This window comes from Eptatretus burgeri, chromosome 2 (genome assembly GCF_056783735.1).
Source record: "Eptatretus burgeri isolate ZD-2024b chromosome 2, Ebu_testis_v1, whole genome shotgun sequence".
Classification (NCBI taxonomy): Eukaryota; Metazoa; Chordata; class Myxini; order Myxiniformes; family Myxinidae; genus Eptatretus; species Eptatretus burgeri.
Window position 1 is genome coordinate 65,688,127 of NC_140962.1, and position 23,513 is coordinate 65,711,639.

General features: G+C 43.7%; 1 long non-coding RNA gene across 3 annotated transcripts in view; it reads left to right on the forward strand.

The window, feature by feature from the left end:
- The window catches only part of LOC147032205 (uncharacterized), a 155,985-nt gene that overhangs the window by 21,367 nt on the left and 111,105 nt on the right, over positions 1-23,513 (forward strand). For all 3 annotated transcript variants that reach the window (XR_015055080.1, XR_015055079.1, XR_015055081.1), the window contains exon 2: positions 13,461-13,548. This is a non-coding gene — a long non-coding RNA (uncharacterized LOC147032205). The remainder of the gene's footprint in view (positions 1-13,460; positions 13,549-23,513) is intronic.

The following is a 23,513-nucleotide window of genomic DNA, read 5'->3' on the forward strand; positions in this document are numbered from 1 at the left end:
CAGGTGAGTTCAGTCGTGCTTAGCGAGGTTGAGAGGAGGAGTGCTGTGGACGGGTGCACGGAGAGCTTGGGGGGTATAGAGGCCCCGGAGACCCTTGTGGGGACACGAATCCCCAGTGTAGTTGTCCCTGTGTGTGTGGTGCAAGGTGTGAGTGCGTCCCCGTGTGTGGAAGCGACCCCGTGTGTGAGTGGTGTGGTGGCGATGGTGCCGGAGTACGTGCTTCCCAGCACGCCGTGTGTGGATGAGGCACGGAGTGTGAGTGAGGCACCGCGGGTTAGTGCCCCCGCGTGTGTGGGTGAGGCACCGTGTGTGGATGAGGAACCGCGGTTGAGTGCCCCCGCGTGTATGAGTGAGGCACGGTGTGTGGATGAGGCACAGCGGTTGAGTGCCCCCGCGTGTGTGAGTAGTATGGTTTGTGTGAGTAGTGAGGCACGCGTGAGTGAACGGCCGTGTGCAAGGTCGCTGTATGCAAGGGAGACCGTGTGTGTGAGAGAGCAGTATGAGAGGGAGATGTCGGTTGGCATGCGGGAGCACGCAGCCGCATCTCCCGGTGTGAATCTGATGGAGTGTCCCTTGAGACAAAATTATTCTTCGACCTACGGTGAGTTCCAGGACATCCACCGGCAACATCAAGGATGGTGGTCTTGAAGGCATTCCACAACTCCTCAGGACTCCCCAAAGCACACAGCCCCCCCCACCCAAATCCTCACTCAACCAGTTCACAAACTCCCAAGCTACCCTCTCATCCCTGAGCTTGCCAACATCCAGCCTAAATGCGCTGTCACACCTTGACGTTTTAGCCAGCAATGGCAACGTATAAAAATGTATGTAAAACGTTGGCGTACGTGGAAGGTTTGAGTTTTTTTTTAAAGTTTTGGTCGTATTCATAACGTGTTGGTCGTATGCATAACATATTAGTAATGGGCACAGAACGTTTCGTTGTGTTATAGATAACTTATACCAACGAATGCTTCGCCTGTTGTCGGCGTTCACAACCTATGCCCGACGATAGTTTAACTTAGGCCAAAAAAAAAAAAGTTGCATTGGCGTAACGGGTCACTGAAAAATAGGGTAGGTCGGTCGGGATCTTTTTTTTTTTTTTTTTTCCTAATAAATCCCTCCCAAAATCTCCCCCGGCTTGAGTACCACCCTTTTTGTCGGCGGGTTCTGTCCGAAACACTTCCGGGTTTTTGCGATCGCGATCGCAATCAACAAGATACTTGAAAACAATAGCAAAACAACAAAAATAGCAATAAAATAGGGTCGGCAAAATTTTTCGATAGCAAAAAAACGTAGGGTCGGGCGGGTTACGCCAATGCAACATTTTTTTTTTTTGGCCTTAGGCATAGCGCGCTGCACGTATCGCCGACAAACTCGTGGCGTAGCCTGTTGAAAGGCTGACGCACGCCGATTTAAATCATAACCGCCTGAAAATTGGAAGTGTCAACATCGCCGTCACACCTAGACGATTTAGCCAGCGTATGCCGACCTATGAAAAATGTGTGTAAAACGCTGGCACACGTCAAATACGGTATGGGTAAGTTGTGTATACGTTAGGAGCACGCTGAAAAACGAGGAAGTACGCTGTCATATTCCATGGTACGTCTGGTACGTCATGAAATTTCAAGCATTCTGAAAATTTTACGACGTACTCGACGTATGGCTCACAAGTTCCGCATACGCTGGCATAAGTTCTCTGCACGCTCCGCGATCGTTGACACACGTCGACACGCGCTACTTGTAAGTTACTCATAAGTCGAAACACGTTGAGGTAATGTTTAGCGTACCCGAAACTTATTTCTAACCAATGAGTAACGTGCTTTGAACCTATGTGTAACGTATCCAACGTATGTAGACGTATTTTATTGACGTCTTCCGGACGACCAGAGAACTTACTGAACGTGTTTCTAACTTACATCTATCGTATAATGGCGTATTGGCAGCGTTTAGGGGAATTGGTATATACAAATGGGCGTCACAAGAGGAACCCGTCAGTGTTCCAGACTCCATGTTGAGTAGATGTCAATATCAGTCGTAGTCGTAGTAGTAGTAGTAGTAGTAGGTGAGCGTGCCAGTAGTCGTAGTAGTGGGTCCATATCAGTAGTAGTGGGTGAGCGTGATGGGGAGGGTGTGGGTGATGATGGATCCTCGTTGCGTCCACGAATAGGAGACTACTTTGCACCATTGATTTCACCACCAAAGTATTCAAAACGACTTGGACAAATGCATAATGTACTAGTAATGAACACAGAACGCTTTGATAACTTATACATAAGTTATACCAACGATTGATTAGCGTGTTTTAGGCGTCCACAACCTATGCCCAACGATAGTCTAACGTATGCATAGCGTGGCAGCGTATCGTCGACGATTACGTGAGGTTTTCTATTCATAGGCAGCAACTTCACTTTTAATAAATGCCTGTCACTCGTCTATTGTTTTTGGACGCTGGTGCTTGGCAATTGAAATCGTTTCTATTGAACGAGTTAAATCGCTTCCACTGGACTATTGAAATGATTTAATAATAATGCTTGGTTATCCTTGGACCCACTCTGGCTAGCAGCTCGTCTAACATCGCTGGGGGCATTCGCAGGAAGTTGATGAAGGATGCATGGCCCTCGTTCCGGAGTTCCACCATGAGCTGGTCATATATGCCGTAATGGCGTCGCCTCCTGATCCATGGTCTCACCCAGTTCCTTCTACTCCGTTCACGTCTTCTTCTCCCGGCTCTATTGGCACGCAACTGGTGCAGTGTCAACTCGATGAGGTCATGTTGATGTTCGAGGACAGGTAGGTATTGTCGTCTCGGCATTGCCGTATCCTCCATCTCTCGGAATGACATGGACATGTACTCACCACGAAGTCTAAAAAAATGACGGATTCCTCCTGCGAAGCCCCTTTTTATATACCAATTCCCCTAATCGCTGCCAATACTCCATTATACGGTATCTGTAAGTTAGAAATGCGTTCATTAAGTTCTGTTGTCGTCCTGAAGACATCAAATATGTCTACGTCTTTTTCAAGTAACGTGTTGCGAAGTGTGAACAACGTTCGTGTAGCGTACTTACAAAACTTTACTCATAGGTTAGAAATAAGTTTCGGGTACGCTAAACATTACCTCGACATGTTTCGACTTATGAGTAACTTACAAGTAACGTGTGTCAACGATCGCATAGCGTGCCTACAACTTATGGCCAGCGTAGCGGAACGTGTGAGTCATACGCCGGCATACGTCGTAAAATTTCAAGCATGCAAAAATTTGAGGTCAACCCAAAAGTACAACGTTTAAAGCCAGCGTACTACGACTTATGGCAGTGTTTTTCAGCGTGCTCTTAACGTATACAAAATGTACCAATAACGTACTCGACGTGTGCCAGCGTTTTAGACAAATTTTTCAGAAATCGGCATACGCTGGCTAAATCGTCAAGGTGTGACAGCGGCTTCAGCTGGGATGGTACCATTCTCCCAGATTTAAGAAGCAACTTCAGAGTTGCTACCACAAGCCTGCGGTCAGTATTGAGGAACTGAGCACTCCAGAAGACCCTGCAGTTCTGGATCATCCTGCGGTGACCATTAACGAGCACATGGTCCATCTCCTTTGCCACACCACCAGCGTTCAAATACCAATCCAGCGATGAGCCTGTAGACACTAAAATCATGAACCAGCCACCCTAAGTCCATGTCTTCTTGCAAAGTCAAGGAACTTAGAGTTATTCTGGTTCACAGTTCCAGACCCATGGGGACCAACACATGTCTCATAACCATCCCTATCAGTTCGTCTGCATTGAAATCCCCCAAGACTATAAGAGTATCTCGCCTGGGGCACTGCTCAACCACAGACTCGAGCATGGCATAGAATGCGTCCTTCATGGTGAGATTGCTCACTTCAGTCAGAACATATACAGACACCAGGGAAACGACACCCAAGGAGTGACGAATCCTCAGTCTCATAATACGCTCTACTGGTATGCCTTCAATTATCATTGGAGTCAGCTTATTGGACACAGCTACAGGAACTCCTTGGGCATAGGTAACCATCAGAATGACCAGACCAATTGTAGGTGTAATCACCCGCCATGATCTTGGCACTATCTGGTCTTTGAACCTCAGAGAGTGCTGGAATACCGATGTTCAAAAGCTTGAGCTCAGATGACAACAGACAAGTGATCATCCTCACTTAGGGATAGGACATTCCAGGCACCCTCCTGAAGGGACCACCTCAGGTTAACCCAAGGAGACCGCTATCTGCTGGATGACACCTCAGCACCACCTTGACACACACAACTGCAATTTGCCCTGCAAAGGTTACCTGTGTTTTTCCTCCTATCAAAGAGTGGGGATCCCATTTGCTTTGCCCCAATCCCTTCATCCGGAGAGCTGCCCGGCGAAGGGCAGCTGCACAGGAAGTTCTCCCACGGAGTGGGTTTTACAGTTCTCTGTGTTTTTCTTGTGTTTTGCGGAGTGAAGGGTTTTACCGAAACCAGAGTGCAAATCCTGCCACCAACCTCCTAAAAAAGGTAACCCAACTGCAGGAGGACATCTGCAGCCACAGTTGGGCACTAGATATGGATGGCCATTGGCTCACAAAGAGTTCCTCCGCTCTTTGACAGGTTTTGTTTTTAATTCTGCTGTGTGTCCATATCCATACATCCTCCTCACCAGGAAACTTGGTGGGAGAGTGGTTTAGTTGCCGACAACCCGACGATGAAACAAGTTCATGCAGGTTTACATTGTATCTGTAGCAAGTCGCATATCTCGTCTGGCCTGACCTGACAATTTATGGTTGGGGGGAGAAAGAAGGAGGGAAAGAGAGAGGAGTCAGGTGAAGGAAGAGAGGGGGAGGGGAGGCAGAGAGGATGAAGAAGGGGGAGGGGAGAGCGAGAAAAAGTGGGAGGGGGGGTGAAGAGAGTGACACCTCACCAAACATTGCTTTGCACTGTGGGAGGGAGGAGTGCGAGGGGGGGGTGGGTGTCAGAGACAGAGGGAGAGGGAGAGGGAGAGAGACACAGACAGCGAGAGAGCGACAGAGGTGTGGGAGGAGAGTTCTGCATTTTATGAGGAGGGGACAGAGAGAGGGTTGATGGGAGGATGGGCAAAATTAAAGACAAGTGAGGGGTGGAGGCAGTGTAAGCAAAGAGAATGATGTGATGCTTAATGACCGGACACAAAAAAATTAATAAATTCCTCTCAGAACAGCTGTACGCACAACGACACAACAGAGTTTGTAAAGTAATCTGCTGGTACATCTGCAAAAACTTTGATATCCCAGTTCCAGAAAATTTTGGGAACATGAACCAAAAGCAATCACTGAAAACACGGAAGTACCGCTCACATACTACTTGATGATCCTATTGAGCTTGAACAACGAAAACAAAGCATTGCGACCAGATATACTTCGGTACAAAAAAATCGAAGAATGCATTGCTAATTGAGGTGTTAATACCAGTGATTTTGGACTAACGATGCAGAAATCAAGAAAATGACCAAATAGCAAGACCTCAAGCATGAAGTGAAAAGATCCTGGAAGCTGAAGAAAGCCAAAGTTGTACCTTGGCGAAATTTCCTGCCATGTTGTTCAGAAGCACTGCTTCAGAGGCACAGCCATTCAACCAGCATTGCAATCCAACGGACAGAATTAGCAATTGAATCCTAATCCAACATTCATTTGATCGAAGTTCTGACTAGTTTGCACTGCCACCAAAAGATTCAAACTAGCAGATATGCAGGATGTTAAACCAGTGCCAAAAGCACAGCATCTCCATGGCTCCAGTTGTGTGCTGTATGACGTCATCTTCTGTCGTGACTTCATAATGACATTATTTCTGAAATTCTGTGAACAAAGTCCAACAATTAAAATCTTCATTATTAGTCCATAGACGTTCCTTCCTTGGCTTGATCTCAATACAATTATGATCCATCAAATACCTCTTAAATGATCAAACCGATGACATCTTTAATAGCATTTTCAGGAATTTAATCTCCAAAGCTTCTCGAAAGCCCAACTCAGTTTGCAAGGTAAATATTCCGCTTCAACTCGACGTTTTTCCAAACGTGGAAGGAAATTTGTAGCCATCCAATGAACCGTCAGCAAATACATTATACCAAACAACCGTGAGTTTGTTGATATTCACAAAATATATTCATATGAATAAATTGCAGGAAGAGATCACTCCATATATTTGGCATAAAGGCTACTTTGTATGCGGCTCCAGCATTGTTTTTCCATGAGTCTGTGATGGGCAAAAGCAAAATGTCCATCGCCTTGAGGCTCGATGCATCACAAACTGTCATCACCGTTGACAATGTGACACGTACACTTCTATTATGCTAAACAACCGTGTCATCGCCTTTCTTGTTTGTGTTTTAAAGCATACACAAACTTATTCACTTTGGCACTTCATCGCGTGATTGCTATGCAAGGCAAATTGATGCTTTTTGGAAAAGCTAAAGCTTTGGTATTTTTTATTTCACCTTTGCGTGTTGGTGAAATGAAATTAACGATTTGCATCGTAATTTCTTTCTCTGCCAAAATATACTTCGACTACTCCTAACATTGCTACTAAACTAATATTATTACTTTAATGTCCCCAATTATTTTCAACTTATTGTGGAGTTGGCTGGGAACCTCCCCCCCCCCCAAGTCTTTCACGGCCCAACTGGCCAGACCTAACATTTGACCGAAGGTGGCATTTGTATTAGTTTATTGGAAGAGGCAGGGTGAGGGGAGGGTGTTTAAGTCTGGCGTTTAGTCAGTTGGGGCCTTGGGAAAATGATGGGGGGGGGGGGTGGGGAAAGGTTGTTGTAGGAGATGTGAGGAAATAGCCCACTCACATGAAAGATTGCTAGGTTGAAGGAATGGATAGATAATTTGCAGCAAGTAGCAGAATGTGAGAAATTTGTAGATAATAGTTGGTTACGGCTGTGGATTGAGATTGCTGAGGAGATTGGCAATGGTGAGGGTGCGGCGAGTGCAGGCAGTGGAGAGGGTGCGGCGGGTGCAGGCACTGGAGAGGGTGCGGCGAGTGCAGGCACTGGAGAGGGTGCGGCGAGTGCAGGCACTGGAGAGGGTGCGGCGAGTGCAGGCACTGGAGAGGGTGCGGCGAGTGCAGGCACTGGAGAGGGTGCACTGGGCCAGATAATATGCACCCGTGAGTATTGAGGGAGGTGGCTGAGCAGGAAAGCGAGATGTCAACTGATATTTTCAATAGCTCACTGGAGTCAAGACAGATACCAGAGGATTGGAGAGTTGCAAATGTAACACCATTATTTAAGGAAGGATCTGGAGAAGAATTAGGGAACTATAGACCTGTTAGTTTGAGTTCGGGCAGTAGCTTGGGAACCAAAAGGTCCTGAGTTCAAGCCCCGTTGGGCCACTGAATTAATACACCAGGGGGTTGACTCAGCCTGTCATCCTTCCGAGGTCGGCGAAGTGAGTACCAGTGTACTGGGCCAGTGTATACCCCGGTTAAAATAGGTGTACCATATCCCTGTGTCATAAGAGGCGACCAGGGTTGCGTCAGGAAGGGCATCCGGCGTAAAACATGTGCCAAATCACTATGCGGATCATAATCATGATCCGCTGTGGCGACCCTTAATGGGAGCAGCCGAAAGAAGAAGAAGACATTCTGTTATTTTACCTGTATGTGCGATTTGACAATATTTAACCTCGCTAGAGGAGAGGGTATTGCATTTGGGTCTGTTTGTCTGTCTGCTTGTTTGTTACTTGTGAAAATAGAAGATTTTTCAAGAATATTGGTTGGTCAAGTGCGTTATTCTGTCTGTCTGATTGTTTGATACTTGGCAATGTATTTTTTTTTTCACAAGTATATTGATCGCTTCCATTTGTTTGTCTGTCCGCTCACCTTTAATCGCATACAAGTCAACATTTTAAACCAATCTTCATGAAACTTTAGCAAACGGTGCAGTTGGTGGTCTGACAGGATCCTTTTTATTTTTAAGGTCAAAAGGTCATCACAGGCCAAAGGTCAACAACTTAAAAAAAAATTCTAATATCCTCAATTTTCATCCGATTGACTTGAAACTATTATTTTTGAGGTCAACATTGGCCAAAAGGTCAACATAGGCCAAATTTATAAAATTGTCAATTTTCATCTGATTGACTTGAAATCTGAAGAAGACTTGCATATTTGGTCATGGAATTCAACCACCAATTATTTTTAACCCTTTGAACCCTGGCAGCCATTTTACAAGCTGCTATTCAAACCTCCATAAACCTAAGCAGCCGGTTTACCGGCAGCTATTCAAAAGTCCATATACCTGAGTGGCCGCATTTTTCTCCAGGGAGCCCAGCGTGGGAGAGCCGAAAGTCCAAGGAGCTCAGGTTTCAAAGGGTTAAGATCAAACTTGTTTTATGGATTTTGCAAGTCCATACTATGCATGGCATCTTTCTTATTTGTTTGTTTGTTTGTTTGTCCACACAGAATATGAGTAGTTTTTCTCTGTAACCCTGTCAGATTGACACAAAATTTTCACCATAAGAGCGACTACTTATGTATAAAGTTTTAATGATGTCGTAAGTCACTTTTAATATTAATTATGACATCGTAGGTCACATGGTGTGGCAGTAATGTTGGAAAAAAAGGAAAAACCTTGGACCTATGTATCTCCGAAATCACACCATGGCACATGGCAAGTACTCCATATGGGAATAAGTATGATTTTTGTATGATGTCATAGGTGCCTTTGTTATGATGTCATAATTGCAAATGTAGAACGCTATATCCGATCAGTATGAAAAGTTTTGAGGGTCATCTTGGGATAAATTGGTCAACAGAAAAAAATTGATGTCATCGGTCACGTGCTCTGGCAGCCAAATGAAAAAAAAAAAACCATTTCAAAAATCTTCTTCTCTGAAATGGCTGAACAGATCGAGGTGAAACTTTACAGCTATGACTGACTATCTATGAGGAACAAAACAACCCCACCTATTATGGCATGGGTCACATGGTTTGCAGCCATATTGGATTTACCCTTAAACCTTTGAAAATCGTCTCCACAATGGCCGGACAGATTGAGGGGAAACTTCACACACATCTTCCCCAAGCCTTGTGGATACCAGGGCGTTCATGAATAATTGATAGGTCACATGGTCTGGTAGCCATATTTAGATTGAACCAAAATCTTTGAAAAAAACTTTTTCTTGAACCACTAATTAATTAAAAATATAAAACTAGAAAATCTTGGTAAATTAACTTATAATAGTAGTTGTAAATTAGCTCAGGTGTAATCAATCACCTTCAAAATCACACACCAAGTTAATTGGCCTCCACCTGTGTTAAATTGTAGTGATTCTGATTATTTCAGAATAAAATCAGCTGTTTCTGTGGGTTTACTTTTCTGGGTAGTGCAATTCACAGCAAAGGCTCAACCATGAGGACCAAGGAGCTTTCAAAAGACCTCTGGGATAAAGTTGTGGAAAGGCATAGATCAGGGGATGGGTATAAAGATATTTCAAAGGCCTTCATCATCCCTTAGAGCACAGTGAAGACAATCATTATTAAGTGGAAAGCATATATTGTCACCAAGACCCTGCCTATATCAGGTCATCCCTCCAAACTGGATGACCAAGCAAGGAGGAGACTGATCAGAGAGGCCACCAAGAGGCCATTGTCAACTTTGAAAGAGCTACATGCCTTTATGGTAAAGACTGGTCATTGTGTGCATGTGACAACAATTTCCCAAGCACTTCACAAATCTGGCCTGCATGGTAGGGTGGCAAGAAGGAAGCCATCACACAAAAAGTCCACCTTGATTCCTGTTTGAGGTATGCACAAAACCACTCCAGAGATTCTGAAGCCATGTGGCAAAAAGTTTTGTCATCTGACAAAACCAAGATGGAACTTTTTGGCCGAAATGCAAAACGTTACGTTTGGCGCAAACACGAAAGCACATCACCCAAAGAACACCATCCTTACTGTGAAGCATGGTGATGGCACCATCATGTTATGGGAATGTTTCTTATCAGCTGGGACTGGAGCACTTGTCAGGATAGAAGGGAAAATGGATGGAGCAAAATACAGAAAAATCCTCAAGGAAAACCTGCTGCGCTCTCCAAGAAAGCTGAAATCGGGACGGCAGTTCACCTTTCAACATGACGACGACCCGAAGCACCCAGCCAAAACTACACTGGAGTGACTATGGAATAAAAAGATAAATGTTTTTGTGCCAGAACCCTGACCTAAATCCAATCAAAAATCTGTGGCATGACTTGAAGATTGCTGTTCATCAACGCTCCCCATGCAACTTGACTGAGCTTAAACAGTTTTGTGCAGAAGAATGGGCAAATATTGCCCAATCAATGTGTGCAAAGTTAGTAGAAACCAATCCCAACAGACTCACAGTTGTAATGGCTGTTTGTTTTTCACGTGGAATAATATAATTTGTTTTTCACTTGGAAGTTGTGGGTTACGATGAGCAAATAAAGGTGAAAAAAGTCTAATTCAATGCAATCTAATTCCAGGCTATAAGACAACAAAAGGTGAAAAATTTGAAAGGGGTTGTAGAGTTTCTATAGGCACTGTCTATGTCACCTATCATTTCTTGAGAATCAAGTGCTTGAAGTCTCACAATACCATCACAAATAGAAGAAACCTGACTCATTCAAAACGACATCCTGAATTTTGACTTTTGTATTTCTACACACTTAGTTGTGCTAGCAGGATAACCTGGAGCCCGAGAGGTACGCACACTTGCCCTTGAGATACCTCGTCTGAGTTTGAATCCAAACCTAGCTATAAACTGTCATTCTGATGTTTTGCAGGCAGAGCAGTACACTATTCTGTGTTCTGTCCCTCGGATGGACATTAAACTCGGCGTTTCATCTGCTGGCATCAGTCGCTGATCGAAAGAGTTGGCAAGTTATCACTGACTGACACCCTGGCCAAAGTCAAAATTCCTGCCATCTTCAATCGAATGTCAGGTCAAGCTAGTCGGTTCATGAAAGACTTGGGCAACAACTATAAAAACGTTTCCCACTTGATTCCACAAGGTGGTAATAATTGGCGTGGTAGTCAGTCATTGCAGAAGCAGAGGTCCGGGTTGCAGTGTTCTTGCAGATTTGTCATGACTCGCAAAACGGCAGAATATTGTTTTAACTAAATTATCAGCAAACTGAAAAAATATATATTTTAAATAAATGCAACAATGATTCCAAGATGACATTTAACGTCATTGATGTATTCAAATTGTTTTATTTTTTTTTTAATCAACCGCAGAAAGAAATACCATACATGTAAAAGAAGATGCATATTACGAAAATAATGAATTGATTCGTGCAAATGAGCAACTGCTGAATTCATCATGTACTTTTGATTCAAAGTCAAGATAAATCTGGGATTTAAATGGCCAGCAAATATGCTGAAAGCAACAGAAATTGACAGGTTGAAAAAATATAAATTCACACAATGTAGCAGAGCAGGTTTTGTTTTGATCATTCCCATTCATTTGCCATGACGTCATAAACATATCCGTTCACAGGCTTAACGTGACTTGAATCACAGAACCTTAGTGGCTCCCGAGGAATGTCAATGTCGTGATGCAGCACAAATTGCCTTGTTTGATGTCAAAGGACAAAAACTGACGAGTCTACGCAAATTAAACCTCTGCTCGACTTGATATTCCAAGAAAAGTGTGATAGCAAGTGCTGTGTGTAATAAGTGTAGACAATTGTACAGATATTTGAGGATATATGGAAGCCTTACAGAACATTATAAATATGACACCTCTCACTTTGCCAAAGGTTATGTGCCATTTCACAGATATGAAACCGAGCTGTTGGAATTCTATAAATTTCTGCTTTTGTAAAGTCCCATCATATCTTCTTATAATTGCCTTTTCAATCAACAAATTGCAAAATGCTTTTTCCTCCTCATACATTTGATAACCAAATGACACTTGTTTTTGCATCCGTTGAGAAAATCTGATTTCACTTCTTTTTGCATAAAAATGACCTCAACAAAAATATAGTTGATGCATTTCATCAATAATTGTGTGTGTGTGTGTGTGTGTGTGTGTGTGTGTGTGTGTGTGTGTGTGTGTGTGTGTGTGTGTGTGTGTGTGTGTGTGTGTGTGTGTGTGTGTGTGTGTGTGTGTGTGTGAGTGTCAGTGTGTTTCTCCTCCATAACTCCAAAACCATGAGACCTAGCAGTCTGAAACTTTGCATGCACACAAAGGGAACTCCAAGGGAGTGCAGGAGTGAAAATTAGGTGTTTGGGTTAATTAAAACACCCTTTTGAAGATAATTAACAGCTGTATTTAATTATATCCTTCATCAAGGCTCCTCCTTAGTAAGCACTCTGTCAACTAGCTGCTGGGGTCTTAATTCACCATTTTGTTCGGCATATTCAAACATGCCTTGCTTTGGAAATATGATCTACTCTCATGGACTAATTAAAGTATATAATCAAAATATGACATTTGATTTGAAAATCGGATCTGGTGGATAAAATAAGTGTCAAAATCTGGCATGAAATCTGAAAATTTAAACAAACTAGCGATTTACAACCAAGTATTTATTAAAGCAAAAGCATAAACCTCAACTTTTTCTGCTGTTCAGACAATTATATTTTGTGAAGAAAAGATATAGGAATGGGAAGAAAGTGGAACTTCATTTGGTGCAACGCCATGCTCTCTAAACTGCTTTTACAATCCATGATATAAGCGTCGACAGGGGGACCTTCTTTTCGGAAATTACGTACGTAGTTTTCTTTTTGCTGTTTTGTGTGATTTGCTTTTATTACAAAATATTAATGTAAATGCACTAATCCATCCATCCATTGGGACCATACTCTGTGCAGAGCATTGGTGCTGCCGAAGCAGTCTTCTTGACTATTGGGCACAATCCTGGACAGGTCACCACTCCAACACAGGATACCAGCAAGCTGGCATTCATTTTGCCAACCTCAGAAGGATGACAGGCAGAGTCAACCCCACCTGTTGTTAATTCAACAGCCAAGTGGGACTTCAACTCAGGATCCTAGGATCCGAGGATCCCAAGCCCACCACCCTCACCATCAAGCCAACACCAGGCATAAATGCACAAATAGTTTCTGCAATGTATTGATAGACGGTAGTGGCTGAAAACAGAGGTACGTAGACAGTATACACGAAGGTCGGACGTGGAGGGGTTTGTGCATTCTTGAGGTCGGACATACGTCAGAGTCACGTGACTTCACTTGGTAACCCGACCCGCCATGTTGGCAAAGGGGAAAACAAACGCAGCACCGATCGCAGACGCACGTACATCGTGGTTTACTTGCACGCAAAGCCGAGTGATTTGTTTTTTTTTCTGTCGATGTATTTCAGATAAATTGTTGATACATTGTGTTCACCCAAGTGTTTGCAATGTCATATCATCATATATAGAACATTTGTGAGGTGATGCATTGGCCAGATATCGAGCCAAAATACAGTTAATTGCGCTTGGTTCTTGCCCCTACCAGTACCCCGGTGATTCGTGGATCGACAACCCGAAGGAATGGCCGAACGTGCAATACCCGGACGTATACACGTGTCGAGTCAAGACACCAGGTATGTAATTCAATTTTAAACCAAGTTTTAACTGTGAATTATCAAATATTACTGTACTGGATTGTTAATATATTACTTCAATTATTTATGAACTCCCGAGCTGACGTGGCAAGTTAGTAATAGTTTTAATTGACCTGCCTTGTCTGTACTGTGTGACAGTGAGTCATCTGTGCTAGTTGTGGGTTACTCATTGACCCAGCAAGAATGTCAATGAATGATTAAAATATTGCTCACATTCATGTGGTATAAATTCTGTGTTATCCCTGATTGTAATTATGTGTATGACTATGTCTATGAGTGTTGCCGTATGTGAGTGAGCATGTGTGCCTGTGTGTCTCTACGCTTTGTAATGATGTAGCAGTGCGTGGCTATTTCTTGTGGCTGCTGAGTTGAAGCGCCTGGGCTGAGGACAAGACTGCGGTGAACTTAAAGGAAAGGCCGACACATTGTCATTGCATTTAGTTTGCAAGTTCTAATCCTATTCATGGCAATCAAGGGCCAAGGCATTAATGTTATTGCGTGATGTACCATTGCTTAATTGCCCTGGTACTATTTTAATAACTAACCACAGAATATATTTATCTTTTTAATCTCAGGAGTGTTTACACATGTGGCAATGAAAAACTACCGATCACTGGAAGCCCACAAATTTTTTGTCTCATGGCTCTAAGCCACGGAAGTCTCCTCTCTGCTTCAGTAGCCCGACTTGGTATGAGATAACAGGAGAGTTCTGAATTTTTTGCCTTGTTATTAGTACAACTGAAAATACAGCAACTTTTCGGCATTGTTGCAAATAATAATGTGTAATAAAGGCTACGAAAGAAACAAACTTGTAACAGGTACGAGTCAAGTGCCGTGCGATAGCGCTAGCGCTACATACACAGGGCGATCCGAGCGAACGAGGTACTTTGTTTTCCCCTTCGCCAGCGTTGCTATGCGGACATTGCATTATGGGTCGGCGAAGTTCCCGGATGTCCGACCCCGAGAATGTCTGCATGCGAGCAGGTTGGAGGAATGCATATGGGATGGGGCATGCATGCATGCAGGCAGGCCTTTGCCAGGTCGATAGCATGGGTTTAAAATTTAAAATACTCCCGCCCAGTTTAACATAGAACACGATGGCTAAAAATAAAATGTTGCTGTTTAGGTGTGTTTTATCGCCATGGTAATTCCCTGGTATGCTGCCTACCCTCCCCTTACATTGCCTTCCATCACACTTTGTTACCCTCCCCTTACATTGCCTTCCATCACACTTTCTTACCCTCCCCTTACATTGCTTTCCATCACACTTTCTTACCCTCCCCTTACATTGCCTTCCGCTTACACTGCCTTCCCCTCCCCTCATGCTGCCTCCTCTTCCCCTCATGCTGCCACCCCACCCCTCATTCTGCCTATCCTTCCCGTCGTGCTGCCTCCAACCCCCCTCGTGCTGCCCCCCATCATGCTGCCTCCCCCTTGTGCTGTCTCCTCCTCGTGCTGCCTCCCCATCCCTCTCGTGCTGACTCCTCCTCCCTTCTCACTGACTCCCTCTCCCCTCACGCTGACTCCTCCCTCACACTGCCTCCCTTCTCGTGTCCCCCCCCCTCCTGCTGCCCCCCCCTCCCTCTCCTGCCGCCTCCCCCTCCCTCTCGTGCTGCCTCCCCCTCCCTCTTGTGCTGACTCCTCCTCCCCTCACACTGACTCCCTCTCCCCTCACTCTGACTCCTGCCTCACACTGACTCCCCTCTCGTGTTTCCTCCTCTCGTGCTGCCTCCTCCTCCATGTTGTGCTGACTCCTCCCCTCGTGCTGACACCCCCTCACACTGACCCCCCCCCTTCACACTGACTGCTACCCCCTCTTGCTGATTCCCTTCTTTCATGCTGCCTCCCCACTCTTGTGATGCCTCCACACCCTCATGTTCCCTCACCCACCCCCCATGCTGACTCCCACTCCCCTCCCCCCTTGTGCTTCCTCCACCTCCCCTCAGACTGCCTCCACCTCCCCTCGCGCTGCCTCCCCCTCCCCCTCCCCTTACGCTGGTTCCCTCTCCTCATGCTGCCTTCCACTCCCCTCACAGCACTGAATCACCGGATGATGGCAGGATACCCGAGAGATACGCATACTCATTCTAAGTTGTCTCATTCTCATTTGAAGCTATAAACTGTCATGCCGGTGTTTTACAAGCAGGGTGATTCATCAACGTTTTTAATAACGAGATGTGGGGAATTTTAAATAACATGGTGGTGAGTATTTTTAATAACTTTGGGATGAGTCGTTAATAACATCAGTATGAGGTGTTTTTAATAACGTCGGGATGAGGCATTTTTAATAACATTGGGGTGAGGGGTTGTTAATCACGTCGGGATGAGGCGTTGTTAATAATATCAGTATGAGGCGTTTTTAATAACATTGGGGCTTGGTGTTGTTAATAACATCGGGGTGAGGTATTTTTAATAACATATGGGTGAGGTATTGTTAATAACATCAGGGTGAGGCGTTGTTAATAGCATTGGCGTGGGGAATATTTAATAACATTGGGGTGAGGAATTTTTAATAACATAGGGGTGAGGCATTGTTAATAACGTCGGGGTAAGGTGTTTTTAATAACATAGGGGTGAGGCATTGTTAATAACGTCATGGTAAGGTGTTTTTAATAACATAGGGGTGAGGCTTTGTTAATAATGTCGGGGTGAGGTGTTTTTAATAACATTGGGGTGAGGAGTTGTTAATAAGGCCAAAAAAAAAAAAAAATGTTGCATTGGCGTAACCCGCCCGACCCTAAAAATTCCGCCGACCCTACGTTTTTTTTTTTGTTTTTTTGCTATCGATTTCAAGTATCTTGTTGATTGCGATCGCAAAAACCCAGAAGTGTTTCGGACAGAACCCGCCGACAAAAAGGGTGGTATTCGAGCCGGGGGAGATTTTGGGAGGGATTTATTAGGATTTATTAAATTTTTGGATTTATTATCCAAAAATTTTGGGATTTATTAGGAAAAAAAAAAAAAAAGATCCCGTCCGACCTACCCTATTTTTCAGTGACCCGTTACGCCAATGCAACATTTTTTTTTTTGGGCCTAATGTCGGGTTGAAGTGTTGATAATAACGTCGGGGTGAGGCATTGTTAATAACATTGGGGTGAGGTGTTGTTAATTCCATCGGGGTGAGACTTTTTAAAATAATGTTGGGGTGAGGAATTTTTTAATAACATAGGTGTGAGGCATTGTTAATAACGTCAGGGTAAGGTATTTTTAATAACATATGGGTGAGGCGTTGTTAATAACATCCGGGTGAGGGGTTTTTTTTAATAACTTTGGGGTGAGGAATTATTAATAATGTCAGGGTGAGGAGTTTGTAATTACATAGGGGTGAGGCATTGTTAATAAAGTCAGGATGAGTGAGGCGTTTTTAATAACATCGGGGTGATGCGTTAATTACGTCGGGGTGAGGCGTTGTTAATAACATCGGGGTGAGGTGAGGCGTTGTGTCTGTCTGTTTGTTTGTTTGTTTCTCACACGATTTTTAGTCACAGTTTTCAAGCAATCTTTCGGAATTTTTTTTCGTGCATGAAGGAGACTGGCGAAGGACAGGAATGTTTAATTTTGGTGAAGACCCAATTCCGGATCCAGATCTGAAAATTGTTTAATTATTAAATGATTCTTCACAATGGAGAGATCGGGCAAAAATAGATATTGCATGATTTCTCAAAAGGTTATGGATGGATTCGGACGAAACCTGGTGGACAGGTTGGGTGTATGACAAGGACGAATCGATTCAATTTTGGTGAAGATGCAAACACGGATACAGATACGAGAATTATTAAATTTATAAATGATTCTTCACTATTGAGAGATTGGGCAAAAAACGAAATTGCATGATATCTCAAAAAGTGGGGGACAGATTTGGATGAAACTTGGTGGACATGTTGGATGTGTGACAAGGAAAAATTGATTCGATGTTGCTGAAGATCTGGATCCGGATCCGAGAATTTTTAAAGTAATTCTTCGCCATTGAGAGATAGGGCCAAAAACCAAATGCATGATATCTCAAAAAGTTGTCGACGAGTTATGACAAAACTCGGTTGAAGAGTTTGTTAGGTGACGAGAACAAGCCGATTCGATTTTGGTTAAGGTCCGGATTCAGATCCGACCTATCAGTGGCATACTAAATGTAAACTAGTCAGCCTGGTGGAGGTATGTGCTCTACCGAGTGCCATTCCGTTTCGCCATGTTGTCACTTCGAGTGATTTTTCATTTGTTTGTTTTTCTGTCTGTCTGTTTTGTTTGTTTGGCCACACAGAACTTTCATGTTTTTCTCCGTAACCGAACACTCCGTAACCGAACAGATGAAATTTTCACCATAGGTGCGACTACTCACGTAGAATGTTTTAATCATAATTACCAGAAGGGCACTCGGTGGAGCGCATACCTCCGCCACGTAATGCCTGATCTACGAGAACATATCAGGCCCAATACATTTTTGAAATATCATGCTATACAGTACTATATCGTTTTTTGGCCCTTTCTCTCAATGGTGAAGAATCACTTTGAATATTAAATAATTCTCGTATCCAGATTCGGATCTTCACCAAAATCGAATCAATTAGTCCTTGTCACACACCCAACCTGTCCACCAAGTTTCAGCCGAATCCGTCACAACATTTTGAGATATCGTGATATCGAATATTTGAGCCCGATCTCTCAGTGGTGAAGAATCACTTTAAAAATTATCAGATCTGGATTTAGATCTTCACCAAAATTGAATCATTTCTTTCTTGTCACACACCCAACATGTCCAAAGTTTCATCCGAATCCGACCACAACTTTTTGATATATCGTGCTATTTATCATTTTTTGGCCCTATTTCTCAATGGTGTAGAATCACGAATAAATTCACCTAGCCTGATCTGGATCCTGATCTTCACCAAAATAAAATCAATTCGTCCTTGTCACACACCGAACCTGTCCACAGAATTTCATCCGGATCCGTCCACAACTTTTTGAGATATCCTGCACACAAACAAACAAACAGACAGACATGAAGGGGTGAAAACATAACCTCCTTCACATTCGGTGCAGAAGTACCGACGTCGTAGGTCATGTGGTGCGGCAGCCATGTTGGAAAAATGGAAAAACATTGGACTTCTGTATCTCTGTAAGTGATTTCTTATGACATCAAAGGTGCCTTCGGTATGATGTCATAATTACACAAGTAGAATGCTACATCTAATCAGTAAGGACATTTTTGAGGGTTATCTGAGGATAAAATGGTCCACAGAAAAAAAATTGTTGACATCATCAGTCATGTGATTCAGCAGCCATTTTTAATTTTTAGTTTTAACCTTCAAAAATCTTCTTCTCTGAAGTGGCTCCACAGATTGAGGCAAAACTTTACCCATATGACTGCCGATACAGAAGGAACAAAAGGTTCACACATATGACATCATAGGTCACATGGTTTGGCAGCCATATTGGATTTACCCGAAAACCCACAAAATCTTCTCCAGAACGGATGGACAAATCAAGGGGAAACCACACAAATGTTCCCAAAGCCATGGGTGTACAACTTTTATGGAATAATTGATAGGTCATATTGTTTGGCAGCCATATTGGATTGAAGAAAACATTAAATAATGTTTTCTCTGGAACCACTTAATCAATCAACATGAAACTTCAGATTTATGATCCAGTATGGATGGGGAATACATGTTATACAATTCAACTTGATTGGATGCATGATCTGGCAGCCAGAATTATTTGATTTTGTGATATGGGTTCTTTTTCTTTAAAAAAAAAATTTTTTTTTTTTTTGAATAAGGTTCACTTGGCTGTGCCTGGATGGGGTTTGAGGTTAGAGGAGCAGCAGCTGAAATGTGAATCCTATCCAGGTTCCTCATGATGACTTCATCTTTGCATTTTGCTTGTTTGGGTTCCTTCTGATTACTCCAATGCAGGACTATGCTTATTTGGTCGTCCATTTGATTTGAATTTAATTTATTTTAAATCCATTCTAAATTCAATTGAATAATGAATAATAATTTTTAAAAACGTCATGGGTCAGGGTCAACTTGTGGGCTGGGGGTCGGTGGCGAAGGAACGGCCGCCAGGTGGAGCAGTAGAGCAGTCTCCCACCGAACACCCAGAATTTAGGTCGTGACTCTTGGACAACTCCGAAGGTCACGGGTCACTTAAGGACTGTGATCGCCAATTTTCTGACGGTGTGGGATAGGGTTAATATCCAAATTTCAATATACCTAAGTACCCACGTCGTCAAATTACCGGGGAAGTAAAACCCTCAATGGACTGTCGAACTGGGTCGCTCTAGCGACCTCGGTCTGGTGTAACCGAGCGGAATTATCAAAGTCCGTCGGACCCAACGACAACTTGCAGCCCAATCGGCTTACTGGTTCTCAAGCACTAACCATGCTGGGTCAATTGAAGAAAACACGAGCAACAAACTGGAACATTTAACAATTGGGGGTTTATTTATAATGGGGGCAATAATCGGGAGGGGAGACACAGCAGAGTTACAACCGAATAAAATGCAATGTATAATGAAAAGAAAACACTGAAACAATTCTACCTTACAGACTAGCACCACACACACACACACACACACACACACACACACACACACACACACACACACACACACACACACACACACACACACACACACACACACACACACACACGGACCCCGTCGGGGCTTTATTTGGTCCCTCAGCCCAGGAGGGAAAGGCGAGCTGGGGACCAGGGTCTTGTCAGTACCTGACCGCCTCGTGCGGTTAGGCCCGCGACTGCACGTGTGGGACCCATAGTCCATACGAGCTTGGATGTCGAGCAGCCGAGACTCCAGACTCGGCGACGAGGATACGGCGCCCAACGTGGGGGCAAAACAGGAGCAATGGTGACGAGCCCAGATACGAACCCTTCTCATGCGACCGACCGCGCGACCACCAAGACCAAGACCAAGACCGCTTGAACCATGACCAAGACCAAGCCACGATGCCAGACCAAAAGCAATGGCCCCGATCACTTCTCTCACGCTCTTCCGAGAGCAAAAAGGCCACGATGACTCACACTCTCCTCCCTTTGGGCGGGGCAAAGTCGGTCCTGAGGTGATGAGCCTCCTGATTGGACGGGGCATCTCGGGGGGGTGTGTCGGGGCATCTTGGAGGCCCGCCCCCCCCCCCCAAAGAGGCTTTGCAGTCGTTTTTGGCACTCTGGCCTCCCATTGGCCGGAGCCCCTCATCCCTGCTCGCCCTTCGCCCATTGGCTGGAGGAAACGCTCCATGCCCTTCCTCGGAGCGGAGCCTCGATCTGATGTGATGGAGGCTCTGCCCACGCCTTCAGCCAAAAACGCGTGGGCAATGGAGTTGGTGCGTGAAGGTTTGATTGGTTTGGGAGGAAGATTTAAAGATATAAAAAACCTGACTCTAAAAGAAACCCGCAGCACACATTAAATTAACCCATTAGACAGAAGGATGGGACCCTGACTATAAACACATACTTATCGAAATAACTGAACTGCGGGGACTGCTGTCGGTGTGCAAATGGCTTCCAGATTCGTAACAAAGTGTCCAATCAAAGCTGGGTTGCATCAAAGCTGGATGTTTTTGTACCCGGTCATCACTGCCAGTCATTACAAAGTGGTAGTACTAGTTATGTATCTTATTAATTACGTAACACACCAGTATACAAACGCCACACAAAATACACCACACAAAACGACACAAACACCACATAAAACATGTTTTGGTGAGGGTCTGAAATCTCTGATCGCTCTTTCGAGTTAATAATGTGGCGGTCAGGTGGTCGATATCATGGGGCTGAGATGTTTTTAATACCATGAGGGTGATGTGTTTTTAATAACTTGGGGTTGAGGTATTTTTAATAACGTGGTGGTGAGGTGTTTTTCATAACGTGGTAGTGAGGTGTTTTTAAAACCGTGGCGGTGAGGTGTATGAGGGTGAGGTGTTTTTAAAACCGTGGTGGTGAGGTGTTTGTAATGACGTGGCAGTGAGTTCACATATTTCATCACATGCATTTTGGGTAAAACAAGTCTGTGCCTCTATGGTGATATGTGGTGAGACAAGCGGCATAAGCAACGAAAATAGTTTATCAATACATCATTTAATATCAAAGGCGTATTTCTTCTGCTTTGACAAATGTACTAACCACAACTCGAGTGCCTATGGTAAAGCAACACCACACTATTTATGAAGCTGTGTTTATGCCGCTCATTCACATTTTATGTTCCAGTGGCATTGCCTCCTATCAGAGGAAAAATAAACGGTCTATGTCACGCAGTACATCAAACAGCCAATATATACATATTGTTCGGGCTGAGAAAACAGAGGATGAGCATGAATCTCGACTACAGCGACAGTGTCGCCTCTTCCAGAAATGTTCTATAGAAATTCTACAGAGCTCAATATAATTTTTAATGGAACCTGATGAAATTCTATAGAACTGAAGAGAGATCGGTTGTTCTATATAATTCGTTTGATGTTGTATAGAAGAACCATTGAAATATTTATAGAACTCTGCAAAGAATGGGTGTTCTGTAGAAGTCATTACAAATTCTATAGAAGATCCATTTAAATATTTATAAAACCCTCCAGAAATTAGTGTTCTATAGAAATCATTAGACGTTCTATAGAAATTAATTTTATTATTTATAAAACTCTGCAGAGAATGAGTGTTCTATGTAATTCATGAGGCATTCTATAGAAATCCATTTGTCCACAGAGTGGCTAAGGTGCAAAAAGATAAATATCATTGAGTGGCCGAGTCAGAGCCCCGATCTAAATCCAATTGAAAATCTGTGGCATGACTTGAAGATTGCTGTCCATCAACGTTCCCCACACAATTTGACTGAGCTTGAACAGTTTTGTAGTACAGTAGAATGGGTAAATATTGCCCAATCAAGGTGTGCAAAGTTGGTAGAGACCTATCCCAACAGACTCACAGCTGTAATTGCTGTCAAAGGTGCTTCCACCAAGTATTAACTCAGGAAGGGGGCCACTTATCCAAACAAGATATTCTAATTTTGTATTTTCAATTAATTTTCTGACATTTGAGGAATTTGTTTTTCACTTGGAAGTTGTGGGTTACGATGTGTAAATAAAGGTGGAAAAAGTTTGATTTTATGCAATTTAATTCCAGGCTATAAAGGCAACAAAAGGAAAAAAAAATTTTGAAAAGGCGTATAGACTTTCTATAGGCACTGTATATTGTGATGGTTTTAGAAATGTATGCCAGGTGAGAGTAAACATGCACACGTAGGAGACCTGAGGATGAGTTATTTTATGAGTCTACGTGTATGTAGACCTTTGCCTCTTGTATAATAGTTTGGGGGAGACATGCGTTGAAGTTATAGTTTGTATTTATACCTGGTGTTGGCTTTGCGGTTCGGGTGGTGGCTTGCGATCCAAGGGTCCCGAGTTCAAGCCCTGTTTTCTGCTGAATTAACACCAGGGGGTTGACTCAGCCTGTCATCCTTCCGAGGTCGGTGAAATGAGTACCAGTGTAGCAGCTAATAGGCTGCCCACGAAGGGTAGGGATATCGATGGATTGATTAAATATGGTATTGGTGTGGTGCTAACATGATGGGCTGAATGGCCTCCTCCTATGCCTTAATTCCTTGTAAATCCTTGTAAATCCCTGGTGTGATGTCTTCCTTTGTTTCATTCCCCCCCCACCCACCCATACTACTTTCCATACCTTTGAATACCCCAATGGTCCATTCCATACCTTCTGCTCCTTTCAATCTTTCTTTCAAAAACCTATCGGTCTTACCTTCAACCCCGCAGTCGGTCAATCGTTCCTCGGTGCATCTGCATCTCCTTCCATTACCACTCCATCCGTGCATTATTTTGTTAAGCACATTTGATCCATCTGTGGTCAGTAATCCTTTAGACTGATCGGATTACCTTCACCACATCGGTCTTTCTTCCTTCTTGCATTTCACATGTTCGTATCAC